At 39.7% G+C, this 24,837-nt stretch overlaps 1 protein-coding gene and 1 non-coding gene across 6 annotated transcripts in view; one reads left to right on the top strand and one right to left on the bottom strand.

Moving 5' to 3' along the window:
- Positions 1-24,837, top strand: part of CDKAL1 (CDK5 regulatory subunit associated protein 1 like 1) — a 703,328-nt gene that overhangs the window by 258,812 nt on the left and 419,679 nt on the right. The window lies entirely within an intron of this gene.
- LOC122238877 lies at positions 13,808-13,914 on the bottom strand. Its single transcript, XR_006218029.1, has one exon. It is a non-coding gene; the product is annotated as a U6 spliceosomal RNA (small nuclear RNA).

Here is a 24,837-nt window from a genome sequence, read left to right as displayed (position 1 = left end):
TTTTTATTGGTAGTGTTTAAGTGGTTTAAATGTAATGTGGTTATTGGTGTGTTGGATTTATTGTCCCATTTTGCTGTTTTCTATTCATGCCATGTGTTTTGGTTTCTTTTTTCCTGGTCTCCTGCCTTCTTTTGTGTGAAATGTGAATTTTCATTATTCTCTTTATTTTGGTCCCATTTTCTTGATAGTTACACTATAGTTTACAATATTTATATTTGAGTTACTACAATTTACTTCCAAGTTCTATCACTTCAGATTTAAGAACCTCATAAGCGGGATACTGTTACATTCCCCCTTCTTGATTCAGTTGTCGTCCTGCATTTTATTTTTTTCTGTAGCCTGCATTATACATACAATTTCCTGTCACTCCATCTTGTCCAGAAACAAAAAGTCTTTTTGCTAGTGTTTTATTTAGCATTTTTTTTTGCATTGATATTACTGAAAATGGTTATAGCTTTCTTTTTTGGATTCTTTGTGAGCTTTTGGAATTATTGTCATGTTTGTTTAGTAAGAAAAATATCAGATAATTATCTTGTTTCTCTGTTTTTAGGAATAGTTTATATAGAACTTGTAGCATTTGATTTCCTGAAGGTTCAGTAGAGGAGAGGGTGCTTTAGATTCTCTGTCTGTTCTAGTAATGGATTCTTTTGTGTTCCTGTCTTTTCTGGGGTCAGTTTTGCTAACTTGTATTTTTCTAGAAAATTACCCATTTCATCTAGATTTTCAAAATCATTGACATAATTTTGTGCAAAGTAGTCTCTTATTTTTAAAATTGTTCTCTGTTTTGATGGTTACTTCTTCTGTGTCCTTTCTAATTTTGTTTTTCTCTTTATGCCTTGGTACATGATTAGTGTAGTTTTTTATAGACCTCTTTATTGGCTTTTATTCTTATTTTAAAAGTAAAAATGTTTATAGAAAAAAGGCTTAGAAAATTTGGATGAAGCACAAATAATAGGATGAAAATCAGTGACTCCACCACGCAGAGATAGGCATTGTTAACAATTTGCTGACATTTCATATGTTGCTATGCGTATTATGGCTTGTTAATTTAACACAATCGAGATCAGTTTTCTACACACGTACTTGCATTAGTTTCTTAGGGCTCCTATAACAAGTGGCCACACACTGGGTGGCTAAAAATAACAGAAATTTATTTTCTCATAGTTCCAGAGGCCAGGAATCCAAAATCAAGGCTGTGGACAGGACCATACTCCTTCTGAACGTAACTCTAACCTCTGCATTCATCCTAACGTGGCCTTCTTTCCTCTGTGTCTATGTCCAGATTTCCCTGTTCTTAAAAAGGCCACTAGTCCCTAGATGAGGGCCCATCCCCCTCTGTCTGACCTCATCTTAACTTGATTATACCTGCAAATATCCTGTTTTGCAATAAGAACCTTCACAGAATTTGACTAGACATGGATTTTGGGGGTACACAGTACAGTATTGTTATGTTCCCTTCTGATTAGTTCAAGGCCTTCTTTGTACTTTCATTTCTCTCCAGGAATTTTAGGGTCTGCTGCTGAGCAAGAGGAGAGCATTGCTAGAGTGTGTCCGCACTCCGAAGTGCTAGTGGCCAGCTAGTGGTTTAGCCATAAACACAGATTAGCATCATTACCTAACAAAGCGTCATCATTGAAAAGAGAAGCAGAGCTTATTACATTTCTTTAGAGCTCACTTCCCAGTTAATTTTAGAGGAGGATGCTCTTTCTCAGACCATTTTTCAGAATTATTTAATTGCATCATAAATAAGTGAATAGAATGACAGTGATATTTTTACAACCCAAATTAAGAATCATAAAAAAGCAGGTGGCGTTAATAAAACTGTATCAGCAGAACACTAAAAAACAATTTTTAAAAAATGGCGGCGTGAACGTTTTATTGGTGGTGGCGGTCAGTTTGATCAGCAAACCATTCAGGAACCTTTTCATGACATCCCCCCCCCGGTTCTCACATTGCTTGTGACACTCTCTAGTCCTGTTCCATGCTTCTTTAGCAAGTGTCTTTCTGCCATCCCTGCCACTGTCCCTGTGTATCTAGTCGGTGGCTGTTCCTTGTGATGCTGAATTAAGAAGTACTTATGGCCATGGCTTTTTAACACTTTGCATTTTAATTGGTCTAAATATGGGATAGTGGGGAGCAGGGGGTGGGCAAGGACCCAACAGTCTTTGAAGATACTATGTGTGACGCACTGTGTGGTGCCTTGTATGTTATTTTTGTTCAGTCCGCCAAACTGTCTGAAACGTAAGTATTATACCGGCTTTAAATACCAGAAACGTTGATAGGCTTGGAACTAGAATTTAGGCCTTAGTGTCCACAATTTTGCATACAGCTCTCTTTTTATTAACATATGTACTTACAGACTCCATTGTAAAGACATGTATAAACATCCTCTGTGGAGCCTTGTATAAGGCAACCTATTTTTAAGAGTCAAAGTGGAATTTTTCTTAATTAGTTTTTTCCTTTTAATAATTTAAATTCTCGGGGCGCCTGGGTGGCTCAGTCGGTTAAGCCGCCGACTTCGGCTCAGGTCATGATCTCATGGTCCGTGAGTTCAAGCCCCGCGTCGGGCTCTGTGCTGACTGCTCAGAGCCTGGAGCCTGTTTCAGATTCTGTGTCTCCCTCTCTCTGACCCTCCCCCGTTCATGCTCTGTCTCTCTCTGTCTCAAAAATAAATAAACGTTAAAAAAAAATAATTTAAATTCTCAAGTCCTACATGATCTATTTGTAGTAATTATAGGTCTAGAAAGGTTCTCTATTTGTCAGAGGGTCAGGGAAGGTAGATGTCATGCTCCTTCTTAAACTAGTTTTATTTAATGCTACTTAATTTGTCTTGTGTTATTGGATCAAATAATAGGGGTCTACCTAAGAAGAATTGACTCGTCATTGTTGTTTGAAGGGTAATACTGAAATAAAGTTCCCCTTCATCTCCAGCAAGGACACAGACCCACCCTTTTTCTTTTTTTAATTTTTTGAGTTTATTTATTTATTTTGAGAGGGGGGTGAGGGCGAGAGGGAGAGAGAGAGAATCCCAAGCAGGCTTTGCACTGCCAGTGCAGAGTCTAATGTGGGGCTCAAACCCATGAGCCATGAAATCATGACCTGAGCTGAAATCAAGTGTTGGACTCTTAACTGATGGTGGCACCCAGGCGCCCCCAACACACCCTTTTTCTATTCAGCTTGTGACCCAAGAAAGCACAGATTTATTATTTATTATTATTAAGACTGTTAAGGGTTTTTATGCTTTACAACATCAAGGGTCTTAACCATAGAGCTTTTGTGAAAAAATTGCTTTGTGTTATGGAATGCTTTATGAAAATAATGGAAGATTAGATGAACATGATTATAACCTGAAGTGCCTGCCTCTCAAAGACGCTTCCTGTTCCTGAAGAAAGGTCTTTTACTCTTTTCTGAGCCTTGCTGCCCTACTCTCCATCCCCATAAATCCTCTTTACCGAGGGCCATTTACGTTATTGTTGCTGTTGTGGTGTCAGTTTTTCCCAAACATGCTCTCAAACAAGTGACTCATTTCTACGATGATGGCTTATTTCAGAATCTTTCACAATCTCTTGTTTGGTCCTGTGGGACCACATGTCGTGCTGTCACAATCAAGGGTCAGATGATAGTTTCTGATAACATGTATCAACTAGAGTTAACAGTTGTTAACTGCAGCTGACAATTTCTTCACCTGAGGAGTGTTTCTGAATTGAATCCTGTAAACTGTTCTAATGATAGTAATGTCGTGTGTCTTACATTTGTGCCTCCGTCATTACTCACATACGATGGAGCGATAAACTCAAAAAAAATTTTTTACATTATCAGATGGTCAGTATTACAAATAGCAATCCAGTATCAACCAATTATCTTTTTTTGCCTGAGTGTTTTATATTTAAGAAGAGTGGTAAGGTTCTCTTCATTAAAATTGAGCTAATGCTACTTTTCTGTCTCCTATAGGCGAAATCAATTACTTAAAGACAATTATAGATCTGTCTTATGCGCACTGAAAGGAAGAGCGAGTACCTAATTCCCCATTCAGGGCATCAGCTTTATAAGGTTTCATTCAGAATGAAAGGGTAGGCTTTATTGGAACAGCTGTGGGACACTTACGTAAACATTGAAGAATTCATAGTAAAATTTTTAAAAATATGTTATGCTGTACCAGTGTGTGTGTGTGTTTGTGTGCATAGAATATATATTATATATAAATATTACATATAACATATGTTACATATGTATAATATATATGTAACATATATGTTCAACATAATACGTGTATAATATATAATACATATATGTTATATATAATATATATTTATATATAATCTATACCTATAACAAACATAATATATATAATATGTAATGTATATTATATAATATATAATTATAATGTTATATAATATATAATATAATCAATATATAATTTATGTAATTAATATATAATACAGAATATAGAATATATTATGTATGTATATTATGTATTATGTATATATGTAAATATTGTATATTATATATTACATACATATGTAAGTATTATATATATATATATATATATATATATATATATATATATATAAATGTGCAAGTGTGCTGTTGCTGTGAAATCACAGCGAAATGATGCAGTACGATAGGGAGTAGTGAGAGAGCTCTTTTGTTCACCCTCTTGTGACATATTTTGATTATTGCATGTGTTTAAGATTTTGGTTTTATAGAATGTTTTTAAAAAAATCTCTTCATTATCTGTTAGTAACTGACATAGGTGTATTTGTTTTTTTCAGTTCGTGAATGATGCACAGGCTTGGTTGATTTATGCTTTATATGAAAAGAGCCATTTGGTTGAATGAGTTACTTAATCTTGTTATTCGGAATGGTTTCTGATGGTGCTGTTTTCAAATGGTGTTTTCCATTTTCCCCCTTCTGTGTAGCTGGCGTACATCGTGGCAACCTTTGATTTATAGGTGTGCTGTCTGGTTTTGCCATGTTTTGTGTGCCTAAGATGTTTGGGGTACGTATCTCTTACCTATGTGAATGGGTAGTTTGGAGGAGGTGGCAGATGGCCTATTGGGCCGTACTGTGAAGGTTGCGGAAAGCTACGGGCAGGCATCTCTTTTAATTGGGTAGACAGTAGAATTCGAGTGCATTTCTCGAGTGTCTGATAGGTGTGCCTTGTAGGTTTCTTCAGACTCTGAGTCTCTGTGAATATAATGATGTTTACATTTTTTGCAGAAGTGGCAGTGCATCAATTGACATTAGCAAATTTATTTTTGGTTTTATTAATTTAGGACTCACTCTGTCTCCTGTATTCCTAGTGGTCAAACTGATACCTAAACTTTGCTTCATGCCTTTAGTTGACAGAAAACACCCACCTAGCTAGATGCCATGCTAAGGTGACCAGGTAGGCAGGCACGAAGTGGTGTAAAAACCATGACATAACATTCATCTTAGGCCGTAGTGAACGTTTTGATCACTAAACAAATGAGACTCTTCTATATTTGAAAATACAAAGTGTGAAGATGTTTTAAATGCATGTGAGCATTTTCCTTCATGTTCTGCTTTACAAATGGATTTCTATTATGGAAACAGGAAGGTAGTAGCTACGATGTCGAAAAATTTTAGTTCTCCTTCTTTGTTCAGTATTTAAGAAGGTGTCTTATGGGCCCCTTCCTCGGGTAGAGGCGTCGCCTGCACCTTTCGGTGATGCCTGGCACAGGATGGAAGCGGCCGAGTACCCCTAATCACCCCATCTAGAAGAGGCCTTCTCTACCTGGGGGACACCACTGCACAGGGCCCAGTCTAGCTTGTAGCCTTTGGTGGGGGCCAGTGGATTCCTTTTGTTTGTGCTTGCTTTCTCTCGGTGCTCCCCAGGAGCGTGTCACAGCCCTAAACCCATGTGGACAACACTCTCCTCTCTCATGGCTCCTCACAAGCCGGGGTTGCAGTCGTGCTGGCAGAAGAGGGTGTAGGCTTCTGAGTCTGATCACACCTCCTTTCGCTGGCAGCGGTTACTTCAGTACATTCAGTCTGGTTGAAGTTAGGTTTTCGGGCCTGGAAGCCGTGCTGCTCTTAGTGGCGATGGTGATGGTGGCAGAGGTGGTGGTGATGGTGATAGAGGATGAGGGACCTTTGCCCACTGTTGGTGGGACCGTAACTAGGTGCAGCCACTAAGGGAAATAGAATGGAGGTTCCTGAGTAGGTTAAAAATGGCACTATGATGCAGCACTTTAACTCTGGGTGTTTATCTGAAGAAGGCAAGATATGGAAATAACCCGAGTGTTTGTGATGGATGGATAAAGAAATCGTGGTAGAGATCCATCATGAAATATTACTCGGGCATTCAAAAGGATGAAGTCTTACCATTTGTAAAGACGTGGATGGACCTCGAGGGCATCATGCTAAGTGAACTAAGTCAGAGAGAGAGACCATAGTGTATGATCTCTCTCATATGTAGAATCTTGAACAACAACAACAACAACAACAACAACAACAAAAGCTCATAAATGCAGAGAACAGATTGGTCACTGCCAGAGGGAGAGGAGTGGGAGAAATGGGTGCATGGGGTATAAATTTATTCTACAATAAAATAAATAATAATGTGTACCTATGCAGTTCCAAGGCTTTTCTAAGTAAGTTACAGGTATTAACTTGTTTATTCTTGCTAGCAGCATTGTGACATTGGGACTCCAGTTATCCTGAATTTAAAGAAGAGGCAAAGAGGGGCGCCTGGGTGGCTCAGTTGGTTAAGCGTCCGACTTTGGCTCAGGTCATGGTCTCGCGGTCCGTGAGTTCGAGCCCCACGTCGGGCTCTGTGCTGACAGCTCAGAGCCTGGAGCCTGTTTCAGATTCTGTGTCTCCCTCTCTCTCTGACCTTTCCCCGTTCATGCTCTGTCTCTCTCTGTCTCAAAAATAAACGTTAAAAAAAAAAAAATTAAAAAAAAAAAAAAAAGAAGAGGCAAAGAACGAATAAGGGATTTATTTGCTTAAAGTCACGACGATAGTAAAATACCAGACTGATGTCCCCAACCACAAGGACAGTCAGCTGCTGAGGTGACTTGGCCCCGTCTATAATGCGTACATTTATTATTGACTTCTGTCTTTCCAGTCCCACGAGGACACACCTTAGGAGGCTACTGATGAGGAGTGTGGGCCCCAGTCTCCAACCGTCTTAAACTCAAGTTCTGGCTTGGTGGCGTGGTCGCCCTTTCACTGTGAGCTTGGGAAAGCTCGACACAGCAGCCCTGCATTCGTGCCTCCATTCCAGAATGTGCACTGACAGCCTACTGTGTGCCAGACACTGAGGTGTGAGGGATGTCACACTGGGGACAAAATCCTTGTCTTCATGGAGTTTCGTTTCTAGTGAAAGAAACAGACAAACGGGTAAACAGAAGATACCATGACAATCGTAGGAGAGTGGTGAGTGTAACGGGGAAACTAAAGCAGGCTGTGGAGATGTAGAGGTTACAGAGGGGGCTGTTTTGGACAGAGGCTTTTTGGGGGCAGCCTGTGAGGCGGTGCTCTTTGATCTGAACTATGAAGACAGAGAGTGAGCCACGCGGGTGTCTGGGGAAGAGCGTGTCAGGTAGAGGCGGAGGCCCTAGGTGGAAGGTGCATGGCATGAGCCTCGAGGAGGCCTGTGTGTGGGTCTACTGCTTTTGCTAACGCGTAAGTTATATAGTTTGTAGTGTGGGTGCAGGTGTGTGAAGCCTCTTGGTTCTCTGTCAGAAAGACCATGTTCTTCTGACCCTCATTGATCATGTAAATAGATGGCTTGGCACTTCTAAAGGCCCTGCATTAGTTACTGCTGTATAACGTATCCCTGCAAACATAGCCACTAAAAACAGCATTTGGTTATTACCTCACCGCGTCAGAAAGGCAGGAGTCAGGGCCTCGTTTAGAGTCATTTGAAAGGCTGTGATCATAGTAGTGTCTATGAGGGCTGAGTTCTCTCAGAAGGCTTGACCGGGGAAGGGCCCCCTCCTGAATTCTCATAGTTGTTGAGAGCATTTGGTTCCTTACAGGCTGTTGGATTGAGGGCCTCAATTTCTTGCTGGCTGGCAGTTGGAGGCCACCCTCAGTTCCTTGCCATGTGGCCCCCTCCAAATACTGATTTACAACATGGCAGCTTCCTTCTTCAGAGTTATCAAAGGAGAGAGTTTCCTTGTAAGACAGGTGTTATTAACACAAGTGACATCCTAACATCTTTGCCATATTATTGGTTAGAAGCAAGTTAGAGATCCGGCTTACCCTTAAGGGGAAAGGATTACAAGGGCATGAATACTGGGAGGCAGGGATTTTGGGGGCCACTGTACAGTCCGTTAGCAAGAGGCCCATACAAATAACTGGAGCCACCCATTGGGAATGCTTGATATAGTGTGCTTATCTCTATTTAACAAAACTCTTTGCTGTTCGGCGCCTGGCTGGCTCAGTAGAGCATGCGAGTCTTGATCCCAGGGCTGTAACTTTGAGCCCCATGTTCAGGGTAGAGATTACTTAAAAATAAGATCTTTTTTAAAAAGCTAAAAAAACCCACAAAAAACTATTGAGTGTTAAAATGCTATGGGTGTTTGATAATTAGTAAAAAGAAGCAAGGTTTTTAGCTCCTCTAGGAGATAAGTTGTAACTAATTAGGAATTCCCGCTGAACTTATTTTTCTATTTCTGTCTCCTACCAGCTGTTCTTCTGAGTAGGGCAGAGACAGCACAGGTCAAATCTTGACCTCTTGATCGAATCTGAAATTGTTGATTCCTTCTTCCACCTTTAATCCTCTTTTCCTTACCTTCCCGGCAGCCCCTCCTGTGGTTTGTCTTCTTCCTTCGCCTTTGTTCCTTGACATTCTCCTCTTCTGGAACATTTTCTGTTTCGCTGTTGCAGCTTAACCTCTTTGTCTTCTCCACGTCCCTTTTACATGCTCAGTAAGTGTGTGCTGACCATGTCCCCTAAAAGGCAGGGTGCCAGGTTTGAATTTGACTTAGTAGGCAGAGGTTTTCAAGCTGGGTTCTGATGAGATTGCGGGGTTCTCAGGGGCTGTAGGTGACAAGGTAGGTAGGCAGATGTAGAACTGTCGCTCGCTGCTGCTTGGCGAAGGACCTGTTACTAGTCTGAGGCCAGATGCATACAGAAATAGAGAGTCCGTGCTGAGACACCTTTGATGGGGTTTTACGTTTGTTTTTCTGGTTTTGATACTTCAGTTGGAAGTAATACTACTTTGTGCCATACCCTATGCCTTTATGACAGCTCTCATGGACTTTTAAAGTATGGCTTGATTCTTGCTGGCAGTACCTGTGACATGAACGCATATCCCTTAGTGACAGGCTGTATTTACAGGCTGTATTTGCTGTAAATACTTGAAAAACTGTTGCTGACAATTCAAGGCTAATTAATGAATTTTTGGATGGTCCCAGTTTATTGATAACCCAAGTTGATTATTAGTTGTGACTTAATGAAACTATTGCCAAATGGCACATATGGGCAGGCAGGCTACAGACAGCCCTCCTGTTCCTCTGCAGTCTCTGAGATTTCTTTGTTGGCTTTGTATCTCCTCTCCGTTCTATTTTGTTTAGATCATTTTTGGAAGATTAGTACATCACATCACATTACGTTTTGGGGAGATGACTTTGTTTTCTACCCAGAGATCAACCTGAATTTGGTCCTGGAAGAGGTGTTCTCGATACGTGTAATTAGATAATGTCCTCTTCCAACAGAATCCATATACAAATAGATGTAGCAACCTTCGGTCTTACCTGCAGTCTTTCTCCTTCGATGTAGAAACCAGAGTTTTGAGCAAGAATTTTTCCAAATGGAAGTTGATCCCCCGGACCAGTGGACTCAACCTAGTCAGCTTGAGGAGAGAGATGCTGGCCTCCTTGAGTTCGTGTAAATAAAAATACAGGGAGGAGGGGAACCTGCTGAATGAATCTGGTCAATGTGACAAAGAGCTATTCCTGTAAGATATTTTGTCCTCTGACTTATAAAACTTCCTTTTTGTTTTTCTCTCTTGCTTCTTTTGTGAAACTTGCTATTTTCAGGTGTTTTGATGTTTGGGGAAAGTTATAAATGGAATTGTGTATTTCAGAGAAGGTCAGGCTTAGGAGTCATCACTCATCACATGCCTATCTCTCTTTTTTATTTTTAAACGGCACACGAGTGTCTGACTTGCACATGGTATTTCTTGCTTGGCAGGCTGGTGCCAGACTCCGTGTCTTTTGTTTTTAAGAGATAAATGTCTGGTGGTTTTTGTTTTGCCGTGAGACACATGTGAGTCATACGTATCATGAACCAAGTCCTTCCTCCAAACCTCTAATTGTTTTGGACAACTTACCTACACTTCATCATCTAGAAGCTAATTTATTAAAAATTCCAACTGCGTGTCCATTTATAAAAGTTTGGTTAGTCATCGACACTTTATCGTCGATATAATTATTTCTTGATCGAGGGAACTACCAACCCTGTTGGCACTAACTTTGTTTTTGTGCTTGCAACGTTGATTGTAAACTTAGAAAAAGATTAAAAATGAAGATGTAGGCCTCAGTCTCTGTGACTTCCTTCCTTCTTGGTCATGGATAGCACCAAAAATCTAGATTTTACTAGTGTGTTTAATCCTGTGAATGGCACTCTCTAATGCAGTCGTTAGTGTTTTGTTAAGAAAGCAAACAATACTATGATCAAAAAGAGACTGAAATATTTTATATTACTTTATTGAATAACTTGCTCAGTGTTATCGAAATGATCTTTATTTTCTCAGCGTATTATGACAGGTACTATGTGTGACAGTTAGAATGGATGGCAGAGCCGGACTGTCCGGGATTCGTGTATTATCTCTACCATTTAACTGGTTCCGTGATGTTTGAGATATTTGTCAAACAACTGGGTCTCTCCATGCCTTTGTTATGTCTTTGTAAAACAGGGAATAATAGTAGCACCTACTTCACAAGGTTGTTTTCAGGATTAATTTAATGAATATATATAAAGTGTATATGTGAACAGTGCCTGGCATTGCCTACAGGTACATAGAAGTCTTAGCTATCGTTGGTCACCTTTTTGATTGTCTGGTTTTACAAAGGTTTGTTAATAACAGCAGAAATGTATTTACCATATATTAAAAGTATGTACTAAGATTTAAGTGTTTTTAAAACTAAAAATTTCCAGCAGAAAGCTACTTTTTATCTATAACTCTTAAGAAAGAACAGTTGGATTGAAACACTCCATTATAGGGTTTGTTGCAAAGCAATGTTTTAGACCAAAAACAAACTTAAAAAATAAAAAAAGTCTGTCCATGGAGTTGAATGGGAGACTCAGTGATGTGGTTCTGCCTTTTTTTTTTTTTTTTCAGCATTGTGTCCTTTTAACATTTCCTAAGTTCCTGATTGAAAAAATAAAGACAGGTGATTTTCAACAAAGTAGCTATGTCGTCTTTATATGCCTTATATCTAGAACTTAAGTTTTTGTTTTTGTTTTTTTTTGACTGTGGACATACTTCCATATTATTGTTTTAAATAGTCTTTTTTTTTTTTTTAACTGGGAACATTTCCTTGAACATTCACATAGAGTATCAAAAGAAGTTTTTGTTTGTGGTTGGAAAAAAATGTCTTTAACCTGCCAACAGAACTTAAAATTGCATAAGAAAATGGGTGTTGATGCAGAGGAATGGTGTGTAGGCAGCAGATCTCTTGTTCTGTCTGAAAACAGTGATGAAATACAAACAACCAGTGTGGAACTGCTGTTGCTCTGTTTCAGTGTGGGAAAGACAACTTCAGAGGAGGAGAAAAACTGCTGTTTTAATGCTTTTATTATATTTTAGGCATGGGACTTTGTTGGCAAGCATTACAGGGATCACAGAAAGCTGAGATCTATAAAAAGTACTATGGTGCCTGTTTCATTCTATTTATGTTGAACTTTAGCAGGAGTTTGGGATTCATTTTTGATCTTTAAGTGCTCCCGTGAACTCTTGAAATTATTTATAGAACTTTGCTTTTTTTTTTTTTTTTGAAGCTTTTATGATGCCTTGTGGTCATTAACCAGTGTTTTACTCTTTTGTTTTGGTTTTGGTTTTTATTGTAGTAAAATATACATAACATAAAATATACCGTTTTAACTATTTTTAAGTGTCACATTCAGTGGCATTAAGTACATTCCTATTTTTGTGCAGCGGTCACCGCCATCCACCTCTAGAACTTTTTTATGGTGCCATTCTGAAACAGTGTATCCATTAAACAATAGCCCCCAGACCCCCCTGCTGTGGCAACCACTATTCACCTGTCTGTCTTTATGAACTTGACTATTCTAAGCACCTTATGTAAGTGGAATCATATAACATGTGTCCTTCTGGTTTATCCATGTTTTATCAGAATTTCACTTTTTTTAAATGTTTATTTCTGAGAGAGAGAGAGAGAGAGAATACAAGCGAGGGAAGGGCAGAGAGAGAGGGAGACACAGAACCTGAAGCAGGCTCCACATTCTGAGCTGTCAGCACAGAGCCCGACGTGGGGCTTGAACTCACAGACCTCGAGATCATGACTTGAGCCGAAGTCGGACGCTCAACCGACTGAGTCACCCAGGCACCCCCAGGATTTCGTTTTTTAAGGCTGAGTAACAGTCCTTTGTATCTGTATACCACATTCTATTTAGGTGTTCTCCCGTTGATGGGCAATTGGGTTGTTCTACCTTTGGCTATTGTGAATAACACTGCTATAAACATTAGTGTGTAAATATCTGTTTATGTCCCTGCTTTCATTTCTTTTATGTGTATATTGGAATTGGAATTGTTGGATTACATAGTAATCCTGTGTTTAATATTTTGAGGAACTGGCATACCGTTGTCTACGGTAGCCACACCAGTTTATACTCCCACTGTCTGTAGAATCTTGTGGGTGTGTGTGTGTGTGTGTGTGTGTGTGTGTGCACGTGTGCGCGCATGTGTGTGTATACAAGAGTCAGTCATAAGATTTCATCAAAAACTCAAGACTGTAATCTTTGTATTTAGTCTTTAACAGATTCACTTCAATTCCTGCATACTTAATACAATGAGTAGTGTAGTATAGATATTAATTATATTAGGTCTATCCACTTGTTTTCTCATTCCACTGAAACTTCTGTGGGTTGATGAAACGCAAGGAGTTATCCTTCAAGTTTAGTTACATGTGTTAACACCAAATAGGTAACCATCATTAGGTAGAGTCTTGTGTTCAAGTGTCTTGATAAACAGTATTCGTTCTCAGGCTCAGAAGATCGAGATGTCAAAACACAAAAAGTAGCCTTCAATTCTGTACTGAGTATGGTAGCAGATTGGCATTAATAATTTTGATTTCTTATCTGTACAGAAGAGATTTGGCTTGTAGGCCAACAGACTCTACTGTGTGCCTTTCAGTACTTGGAGAGACTATTTTCAGTGTGAATATGATAATGGATTTCTTTATGTAAATAGATTTTTAAAATAGGTTTCTGGTCTATTTTAAAATGGATTATTATCAATCAACGACATTATCATAACTTGAATTTTTTTCATCTAACTTTAGAATGATGACTAGCAAAAATATAGTAGAAATATGACTCGTTTTCACTTCCTTCAAATAAATAAAATAAACCCAGTGACAGAAGTCCAATATTATGTTTTGTCCTAGATCCCCATAACACTTTAAAATTATATGAAGTTGAGCACGATAATATGAGCTACTATTCAAGATTCTCTTCATTCTATTTTATTTCTTAAGGCAGAGGATTTGTGTCATAAAGGAGTTTCCTTCCTTCCTTCCTTCCTTCCTTCCTTCCTTCCTTCCTTCCTTCCCTCCCTCCCTCCCTCCCTCCCTCCCTCCCTCCTTTTTAAAATATGGAACACTTCACGAATTTGTGTGTCATCTGTGGGCAGGGGACATGTTAATCTTCTCTGTATCGTTCCAATTTTAGTATATGTGCTACTGAAGTGAGTACAAGGATTTTTTTTAAAAAATGAATTTTAGAGTCCTGTATTTTGGGACCAAATTTAAAAATCCAAAACTGGGGCAACTGGATGGCTCAGTCAGTTAAGTATCTGACTCTTGACTTTGGCTCAGGTCATGGTCTCATAGTTTGTGAGTTTGGGCCCCCACATCGAGCTCTGCTCTGACAATGCAGAGCCTGCTTGGGATTCTGTCTCTTTCAATCGATCAATCATTCTCTCTCTCTCTCTGCCCTTCCCCCCTTTCAAAATAAATAAATAAACATTAAAAAATCCAAAACAAACCAAAGAAAATTGCATATAACTCTAACATAGTAAGACTGCAATAAAAGAAGTTGCCCCTCCCAAATGGAGTGATGCTCTGACACCCCACCTCTTCTCTCATCTCCTTTCATTCAGGATCACTTTGTGGGTATGACTGGGGCAAATCTCAGCACTGTCTTTGGGCAGGAGAAGAGGTTGAGAACAACCAGTACTGAAGTATTAGATTACATTTTAGAAAACCTGGTTTTTGCTTCTTCAAGTCAATTAGCTGAATCATTCGGTCTCCATTTTTTACTCATTTTTTTTTTTTAATTAAAAAAATTTTTAAAGTTTGTTTTAAAAGAGAGAGCGAGCAGGGGAGGGGCCAGAGAGAGGGGGAGGGAGAAAGAATCCAAAACAGGCTCTGCACTGTCATCACAGAGTCCGATGCGGGGTTTGATCCCACAAACTGGGAGATCATGACCTGAGCTGAGATCAAGAGTTGGATGCTTAGCTGACTGAGCCACCCAGATGCCCCTCCATTTCTTATTTGTAAAATGTTAGGCTTGAACTAGAAGGATGTACTTTTTGAGGGGGTGTGGGGTGTGTGTATGATTCTGGAGTCTTACTTAGCAACGCTTAAACTTCAGAAACCCAGGAAATTCCCCCAACAGTCTCATAGAGTTTCTATAATGTCCTAACCCTAGAATTCTCTTCTAGTTCGAAGGAAAGGACTGTCCATCTTGTGAACCTCAAAATCTCCCAGCACAAGGCATTTCTCACAGTTAGCACCTAGAGAGAATGCAAATGCATAGAAAATTATTCAGATTAAGGAAGATACAAATTGTCATGGCAACAAACACTATTTAATTGGTTCTTTGAAGCTCTTAATGGGTTTGGTGGCCCTATTCGTTATGTGGATCCATACATTTCGACTGTAGATCATAGAAATCCTAATGATAATGAGATACAGTGACTTGTAGAACTCAAAGTAGGAGATACACCTTAATCCAGTGGTGTTGTCTGCATTTTTCTGTGATTTCTTTGACTCTGTCTTCCTTTGGCTTTAGCCTTAGGGGTCAAATGGTCTTTAGTTCATAATCTGTAAAAGGAAGGGGTAATATTTTAAGAGACTATTTCCCCCAAACTCTCAGTGCATTTCGTTGAATTTTATCCTTGTACAAGTATGAACTAATTCTTGGTTCCTTGAGAAAGCCGTGCACCAATTGGCTTAGGTCTGAGTTCCTGGGCTAACCGTTTATGAGAGGAGGAAAGGAATTACTTCCCTTTGATTAATCATGCCCTAGAATACTCTAGAATTGAAGACACAGTGAGTTCACCTTGACCTGAGAAAGGAGGATGACAGGAGGGAGGGGTCCATTCTTGAACAAAACCAGTATTCTTTTAGGACATGGAATGGGACCAAGTCCAGGGCGGGGTATACCAGTGTGTCCTGTCGTTCACCCTTTCCACTCCCAAATAGCCATATACATTTTTCCTCTTACGCGTGTTCCTAATGAAAATTTGCCCTTAGATGAAACGCTCTCACTGCCTCCCCAAAAAAGGACTTTTCCAGGTCTCATCTAGTTCCAACAGCAGGATCTTTAGTGATGTCTTGTCTTCTTTCTCAAATCTGAGGGAGCATCTCATGGTCTTGCCCCCTGTGGCTGAAGAATAACATGTCTATCCGTAGTGCTCAAGCCAGACCAGGGAGATTGCAGTAGACGTTCCCATGTTTAAAGGAGGATCCTGGAAAAGTACACACAAGGATCAGTGATCACTCTTTCCTAGTCCAGGAGAGTTGGGTGCCCCTGTACTGGGAGAAGGTTAATTTCTTAGTGATTTTTATCTCTGAGAGTGTCTCCTTTTCCCTGGTCTCCCATGGCCTCTCAGGGGTGGCCTTTGAGAAGGACTGAACGACCATTGGAAACTGCAACTGCACTAACTCTCTCACCTCTTGTGGGGAATTGGGAGGGAGGGACCTCAGGTTGCCTCAGATCTGTGGTTCTCAGTGTGGTCGGGACCAGCCACATAGCAAATAATGGGCTGTCACCCCAGACCTAATGACTCAGAACAGGGGCTCCAGTGGTATGTCCTTCAACACTACCTCCCAAAGCATCAAGTGCGCTTTCTAGTTTAAGAGCCATTGACTTAGACGTTTAGCGTTTTTTTTGTGGTTCTTTGGCAAATCAACTCCCTCGAAACTAAGTGGGCTACTAGTTGGTTTATGGTCAGTTCCATTTGCAGTAATCGTATAGCAGAGACCCTGCCTGGTCATTGTCTCTGAGCCTGTCAGAGCCTGCTCCTGCCCTGTCTTGGCCTCTGCTTGTTCCCTGTCTTTGTGCTGCACCTTAATTGCACTCTCACAAGGAAGTGTATTGTCATCTCTGTTAGGCATGGGTATGCCTGTTAGAGGGAGGTGCTTGGGAAAGGACCCTTGTGGGGGTAGGTCAGGTGTCTTCCAGGCTCCATTCTGCTCTCCTGGGAAATTTCTCACTTCACAGCCTCTGTTTTCGCAAGCTTTAGCTCTGTTTCCACTAGCATGGCTTTTTGGTTGGTTGGTTGGTTGGTTGGTTGGTTGGTTGGTTGATTGGTTGGTTTGTGTCTGAACCGTACTGGAGTCCACATTACTGAACTTTGAGCTTTTTTGGGTTATAGAGGTGGAGAGGGCCTCTCATATCAAAGATCTGTTTCTCCCCTCCTTGCTTTCAGCCTAAGCTTATCTTTATCTAGGCTACAGGAAGCAGGCAACACATTTCTTCCGTCTTAATTTTTGTACCATTTACGTTTCTTTTTCTTGAAGCAGCCATAATAAATACTTGGAGCAGACCATGAGATTTAAGGTATTGGCTCTTCGGTTAAGAGTGCTGATGTTAAACTCTATCAGAGTTAGAAACTGGTGCCACCAACAGATGGGAAGCAGATAAGGAAAAGCCAGTCCTTTCTCTCCTGTCTAGCCTTTCCATCTCCCACTTTTGACCCATGGCCTCATGGGGACAAGCTGGCAAAACATGGAATCCATGGAATAGAACTCAGCAATAAAGAACAATGCACTGTTGATACACTCTACAGTATGGATGAAAGTGGTCAGACATAAAGGAGTGTACACCTTATGAGTCTATTTATATAAAACGCTACAAAACTAGTTTATCATGAATACTAACAGTGAGAGAAAGTTGGGGTTCCGGCTCCTGGGCTGGAGAGGTGACAGACCGGATGGAAAAAACACAAACGGACACAAGAAACCTTCGGGGTTGATAATTTCACAGATACATTCATTTATCAACTGTCATCAAGGTGCACATTTTATTTTTCAGGGAGAGAGAGCACGTGCACGTGCAGGGGAGGGGCAGAGAGAGAGAGAGACAGAGGATGCAAAGCGGGCTCCGTGCTGACAGCAATGAACCCGATGCAGGGCTCAAACTCAGGAACCGTGAGATCATGACCTGAGCCCAAGTCGGAAGCTCAACCGACTGAGCCACCCGGGTGCTGCAAAGTGCATCTTGTAAATACGTGCAGTGTACTGTATGTCAGTTTTATCTCAGTAAAGCTAGTCAGATTACTAATACATTTCTCCATTAAAATAATGCAGATGAAGCAAACAGCCTCCCCCTCCAAAATAAAACAAACCAAAACAACCCCTCGAATCTTCGTTACTGTAAGTAAAAAAGAGGTGGGTGCCTACACTCTTCCTGGCCCTTAATTAGTCTGTGTCCTGTAAATTCTTCCAACTTCCGTCTTCTTCTCTGAAAACCAGAGCCCCTACCACCTGTCTCAGGGATACCTCCCAAGGAGTCTGTGCACATCGAAAATGAGGTGAGAGTGTGTTATGTGAGTTAACACCATTCTTCCTCACAAGATCCCTCCTCCTGAGCATTGAAAAGATCCTTCAGGAGCTTCGATTTGGCCTCCTTTTCCTTCATAGATGCAAGGAGAAAGTGAGAGTATATGTCCCACAGATATGCTATACCTGCATTTTTTGGTAGTGAGTTAGTTGGGTAACTGTGTCATTAATTTGAAGCTGTCTTCAAGAAATGGCAGTGGGAAAAGATATGTCTTGAAGCAAATCAGGCTGATGATGTGTGACAAAGGCTGTTTGATTTTCTGAGTTTCAGTTATTCTGTAACCACAAATGGAGTAGATTGGTATATTATAAAAATATTTTCTCCAAAAAACCCCACAAAAAAACAAAAAAAAAAAAACAAAGGCCGGGGCGCCTGGGTTGCTCAGTCAGTTAAGCGTCTGGATTTCAGCTCAGGTCATGATATCATGGTTCATGGCACTGAGCCCTGAGTTGGATTCTACACTGACAATGGGACGCCTGCTTGGGATTCTCTCTCCCTCTCTCTGCCTCTCCCCTGCTTGCACACACATGCTCTCTCTCCTGTCTCTCTCTCAAAATAAATAAATAAACTTGGAAAAAAATAAAAGCATCAAGAGGTAATCCTATCTAGAAACTCACCTTTACACTACAGCTATCCTGTGGCAAGTTGAATGAGACAAGAAAGAGATAATCTTATTCCTGGCGTAAATACTCCGCTGGAGTGTGCATCTGGTGACTAGTGACTGCGCAGGGTTTATGGCTGTTTCATGTTAACATTTTTGTAGCTGACAAGTGACTTTTTTTTTTTTTTTTTACAAATAAGAGAAAAAGAAAGTGGTTGAGTTTTTCCAGCAATTAAAGGATCCAAAAATGTCAGTAGAATTTGAGAATTTACCATGTGTTATATATGTTTTACTTGCTTTTACTGATATCTTTCTTTTGTAATGATGAAATTTAGATGACTTAGGATTCACCTTTGGTCATGGATGTCAGGAGATACCAGTGGAAGCACTGTGCGTTAGTCTGGCAGTTGGAGTCTGTCTTGAAGCAGCATGGTCTGGGGCGTCTTAGTTTCAAATCCTAGTCTCACCACTCAGTAGCCTTTAATAAATTACTTAGTCACATTCTGTCTCAATTTCTTTATCTGTAAAAGAAGGGCAGTAACAACGCAGGCCTCATGAGGTTGATTAAAAGGGCTCTAATATATGTAAAGTGCTTAAAATAGTGCCTTCCACGCAGTAAGCATTGTGTAACTATTGGCTTACTATTTATTACTATGCCCGCAAGAGTGTTTTATTTTTAGAACTCCATACTTGGAAAGATTTTTTTTTTTTTTATACGGTGTATACAAATTGAGCATTTAAACATGAATGTTTGTCAGATTGGAAATAGAGTTTTTGGGGAAAATACAGTAAGGCTTTTAACACTTGTTAGCAGGTTTGTCTTCACAAGAGTTAAAGCAATTTTCACTCCTATCAGCAATCAGTAAGCCTCCCTAGAAGTGGTATTATTAAGCCAAATTAGAATGTCTTTCTCTAAAAAAGAATCTTAAAATGAACCCGTTTTCCCGATTTAACCTAGGGGGAAAAAGTAAAATAAGATAGGAGGTATTTGGGAATATAAGGAAGAATTATCCTATACAATCTACTGAAAAACAGGAAAAAAAAAAAAACATTTAAGGGTAGGCAAGGAATCTTCTCTGGGAAAACCAATAAACAGCTTTCCTGTTAACTTGTTTCATACTGTTTGGGAGCTATGGGCATTCACGCACCTGGCTTGATCTATAATATTTGGATAAACCGTTGTACGTATTGCATCAGTTGATTCTTTTTTAAAAAAGAAAACATTCCATACCTTGGTGTTTGCCTGTATATCGAGGTTTACTGGGGAGACAGAGTTGTCCTACGACTTACTTTGGCCTCCTTCGGAGGGCAGCTTCCTTAGGGTTATGACCCGCCTCTTGGGAAGAAAGTTCTCAACTGGTATATTATTCATCTTGAAACTATTATTCTTTACTGTTCCTGTTCCAGTTCTTACATTTACGTTATTCCCTCCATCTGAGGTGTAACATCCCTTTTGTGTCCTAATGTTTCTGAGAAACAGCATAATAGTTCTTTAAAAAGGATTAAATTCTATACTTAATAGGGGTAGCTTTTATCTCTCCCTCTTCTTGCCCCAATAAAGAAAAAAAGGAGCTGTCACTGAATTGAGAGGGAATCCTCCAGTCTTTGAAGGAAATACGGTGTAATATGTATGAAGGAGAATTGCACCAAAATATTGTGCAAGAGGCCTGAGTGGGAGACGCTTTCCTCCCACGGAGGTTTGGGTGGGACAGTTAGCTGTCCTTTTAGGACCTGCTAGTTCCCTCATTTTATCTCCAATAACTGATTTTTGTTGTGATCCTGCCTTAGTTTATACTCTCTAAAAGCTAGAGATGGACAATTGAATTTTACTTAATTTAGTGCTAACTAGAATTGAAATATTCAAATTTGGAGAATTTGTTGAAATTGGTGGGTAATTGCATAAATGCTTAGGCATTACTTTTCCATTTTGGCTTAAAACACCTCCTCTCTCTTCATTATATAATTACACCATTATTTGACCCAAACAATTTTAAGTTATTTTCCCACACAGATTAGACAATTATCTGAATTTAGCTTTCTAGTTTCAACACAGTGGAAATAAAAGATTTTTTTTTTTCTTTTCCCAGGATGTTTTGACCCATGTTAGAACAATACCTCTTATCCTAGGCGCCAAAATGTGGTACCTGTTATAAGTTATAGAATTAACTTCAGCTAGTGTTTCCTGTGAGATTTCACCCTGGCAGACGTCAGCCTCCAGAGCCACTGAGGAAGCAAAAACAATAAACTCTGCTTGCTGATATTCCTTTACTTTTTAATATATTCTGAGGTCTGTTATTCAGGGCTTGTTGTGGTTGTTGTTGATATATTCATTGCGAAGCCTTCAGGAGGTTAATCCCGAGGTAAGTCTTGGCTACAGATCACTTCCCACATATTGTCCTTCAGAATATTTGGAAGTGAACGGTGTGCCTGGGTGGCTCAGTTGGTTAACCATCTGATTCTCGACTTTGGCTCAGGTCATGATTTCACAGTTCGTGGACCTGAGCCCCAGGTTGGGCTCCATGCCGACAGCATGGAGCCTGCTTGGGATTCTCTGTCTCAACCCCTCCCCTGCTCGTGCTCTAAATAAACTTAAAAATAATAAACTTAAAAAAAAATTATTTGGAAGTGAAGCTTTAGCGTTCCTTAGTTTAATAGCAGTTAAATGTTAACTATTAAGCCACAGGAAGTAAATAAAATGTTGTTTCTGATATCATTATGTAAATTTGCCTTAAGCTTTGTTATATGATAATCATACTACACGTACAGATTCCTTGGTTCCGTGCTTGCGTGTTCTGATTCAGTATGTTTGGTAAGGAGGCCGGGTATTTGTACCGAAAAGTCAAAAACCCAAACTAAAAACCAAAAACAACCAAGGAAAAAAACACCCTCCAAGACGTTGAGAACATTTAATGGTGGAAATGGGGAAACTGTGTGTGTGTGTGCACGCGCCTGTGCACTCACTCACGCATGCTTGCTTGTATGTTTGTGTTTTTTATACATCCACTTGGCTATATATATATTTAAGTTTACTTCGTTATTTTGGGAGAGAGAGTGTGCATGCGAGAGAGGAAGGGAGGGGGGGGGGAGGGAGGGAGAATCCCAAGCAGGCTCCATGCTGTCAACTTCAGAGCCCGATGCAGGGCTTGAACTTATGACCAAGAGATCAAGACCTGAGCCCAAATCTAGATTAGAATGCTTAGCCGACTGAGCCACTCAGGTGCCCTGAAAGAATAAGTCATATATATTTGTTATTTACAAATGCACATGCCTTGATGTGATCACATATGGCTATTCAGGATTAATACACGCAGTGGGTAAATAAAGTCTACTGTGGTAGGAGATACATAATTGCCTTCAGGGGCCCTATTTTGTTTTTAGTTTGGCTATTCATAAGTTAATTCATGTCTGTAGTAGAGTCACGTTGTACTGGTCTTCCACCTTTAATGGTCAGCCAGCTATTTTTGCTTTGCTAACAAGTATAATTTGGTGACTGTAAGTATCTTTGGTGCTGTGTTTGAATGGTGCAGATACTAGCTCAGCATTGATCTTTTGTACTGGTTTCATTGTTGTATAAAACTAAAAATAGCATTGTAGGTGGGATAGAGGAAACATTTTGGGAAAGTGTGTGCTTTATGGTTGACAGAATGTCATCATCTTCCACCATGCTATTTTGGTAAACTCATTAAGAAAACAGTTGTTGCTAGTAGGGGTGTGGGACTTTGTCTCCCAGGGAGTAAACCACTAGCTACAAATAGAACACGCTGAAAATCCAACTGGAATTATTACTGTTACTATATTTCTATATGTATCAGTTGGTGTGTCATCTGACTCAGGATAATATTCACTGAAGCCTTTTTTTTTCCTTGCTATTTTTTATCTGTACGTCTTCAGTTGTAAAGATTATTATAGAAATGTAAGGAAACTTAGATAGATGACATAGAATGATCTGCAGCAGTGTTTTTTGTAGACCAGCTTGGATTTTTGCTGGTTGCTGGTGAAATGAGAGATAGGAGGAAAATCTAGTGAACTTTTCCTGAAGGTAAATGTGTGATCCTTCATCATGACACTCCTACTATTTTAGTGTTAAGATAGACTACTTTTAATTAAAATAATGACAGTACAGAGTGGTTTAACTCTTTTTTTTTTAACGTCTTGTCTCCATACTGTTTTCCAGAGTGGCTGCACCAGCTTGCATTCCCACCAACAATGCAAAAGAGATCCTCTTTCTCCCCATCCTCACCAACATCTGTTGTTGCCTGAGTTGTTAATGTTAGCCATTCTGACAGGTGTCAGGTGGTATCTCACTGTGGTTTTGATTTGTGTTTCTCTGATGATGAGTGATGTTGAGCATTTTTTCACATGTCATTTGACCATCTGGATGTCTTCTTTGGAGAGGTGTCTATTCATGTCTTCTGCCCATTTCTTTACTGGTTTATTTGTTTTTTGGGTGTTGAGTTTGATAAGTTCTTTACAGATTTTGGATACTAACCCTTTATCTGATATGTCACTTACAAATATCTTCTCACATTCTGTTGGTTGCCTTTTAGTTTTGCTGATTGCTTGCTTCGCTGTGCAGAAGCTTTTTATTGTGATGAGGTCCCAGTAGTTCATTTTCGCTTTTGTTTCCCTTGCCTCCAGAGACGTGTTGAGTAAGCAGTTGCTGCGGCCGAGATCAAAGAGGTTTTTGCCTGCTTTCTCCTTGAGGATTTTGATGGCTTCCTGTCTTATGTTTAGGTCTTTCATCCATTTTGAGTTTATTTTTGTGTATGGTGAAAGCAAGTGGTCCAGGTTCATTCTTGAATTAGATTAGTTGGCCATACATTTGTGGGTCCATCTTTGGGTTCTCTATTCTTTTCCATTGATTTGAGTGTCTGTTTTTGTGCCAGGACCATACTGTCTTGATGATTACAGCTTTGTAGTATAGCTTGAAGTTTGGGATTGTGATGCCTCCTGCTTTGGTTTTCTTTTTCAAGATCGCTTTGGCTATTTGGGGTTTTTTCTGGTTCCATACAAATTTTAGGATTATTTGTTTTAGCTCTGTGAAGAGTGCTGCTATTATTTTGATAGGGATTGCACTGAATATGTAGATTGCTTTGGGTAGTATTGACATTTTAACAATATTTGTTCTTCCTATCCAGGAGCATGGAATCTTTTTCCATTTTTTTGTGTCTTCTTCAGTTTCTTTCATCAGCTTTCTTTAGTTTTCAGTGTATAGATTTTTCACCTCTTTGGTGAGATTTATTCCTAGGTATTTTATGTTTTTTTGTGCAACTGTAAATGGGATCGATTCCTTGATTTCTCTGTCACTTCATTGTTGGTGCATAGGAATGCAACCGATTTCTGTGTGTTGATTTTATATCCTGAAATTTTGCTGAATTCATGAATCAATGCTAGCAGTTTTTTGGTGGAATCTTCTGGGTTTTCCATATAGAGTATCGTGTCATCTGCGAAGAGTGAAAGTTTGACCTCTTCCTGGCCGATTTGGATGCCTTTTATTTCTTTGTGTTGTCTGACTGCAGAGGCTAAGACTTCAATATTGTGTTGAATAACAGTGGCAGGAGTGGACATCCCTGTCTTGTTCCTGACCTTAGGGGGAAAGCTCTCAGTTTTTCCCCATTGAGGATGATATTAGCATAGGGTCATTCATATATGGCTTTTATGATCTCCAGGTATGCTCCTTCTGTCCCTACTTTCTTGAGGGTTTTTATCAAGAAAGGATGCTGTATTTTGTCAGATGCTTTCTCTGCATCTTTTGAGAGGATCATATGGTTCTTTCTTTTATTGATGTGATGAATCACGTTAATTGTTTTGCAGATATTGAACCAGCCCTGAATCCCAGGTATAAATCCCACTTGGTCGTGGTGAATAATCTTTTTAATGTATTGTTGGGTCCAGTTGGCTAATATCTTGTTGAGGATTTTTGCATCCATGTTCATCAGGGAAATTGGTCTATTTTTCTCCTTTTTAGTGGGGTCTCTGTCTGGTTTTGGAATCAAGGTAATGCTGGCTTCATAGAAAGAGTTTAGAGGTTTTCCTTCCATTTCTATTTTCTAGAACACCTTCAAGAGAATAGGTGTTAACTCTTCCTTAAATGTTTGGTAGAATTCCCCTGGAAAGACATCTTGGCTCTGGACTCTTGTTTTTTGGGAGATTTTTGATTACTAATTCGATTTCTTTATTGTTTCTGGGTCTGTTCAGATTTTCTGTTTCTTCCTATTTGTTTTGGT

The sequence above is a fragment of the Panthera tigris genome, chromosome B2 (assembly GCF_018350195.1).
Source record: "Panthera tigris isolate Pti1 chromosome B2, P.tigris_Pti1_mat1.1, whole genome shotgun sequence".
Lineage (NCBI taxonomy): Eukaryota > Metazoa > Chordata > Mammalia > Carnivora > Felidae > Panthera > Panthera tigris.
The sequence above is the reverse complement of the archived record's forward strand: the minus strand, read 5'-3'. Positions and strand labels throughout refer to the sequence as shown.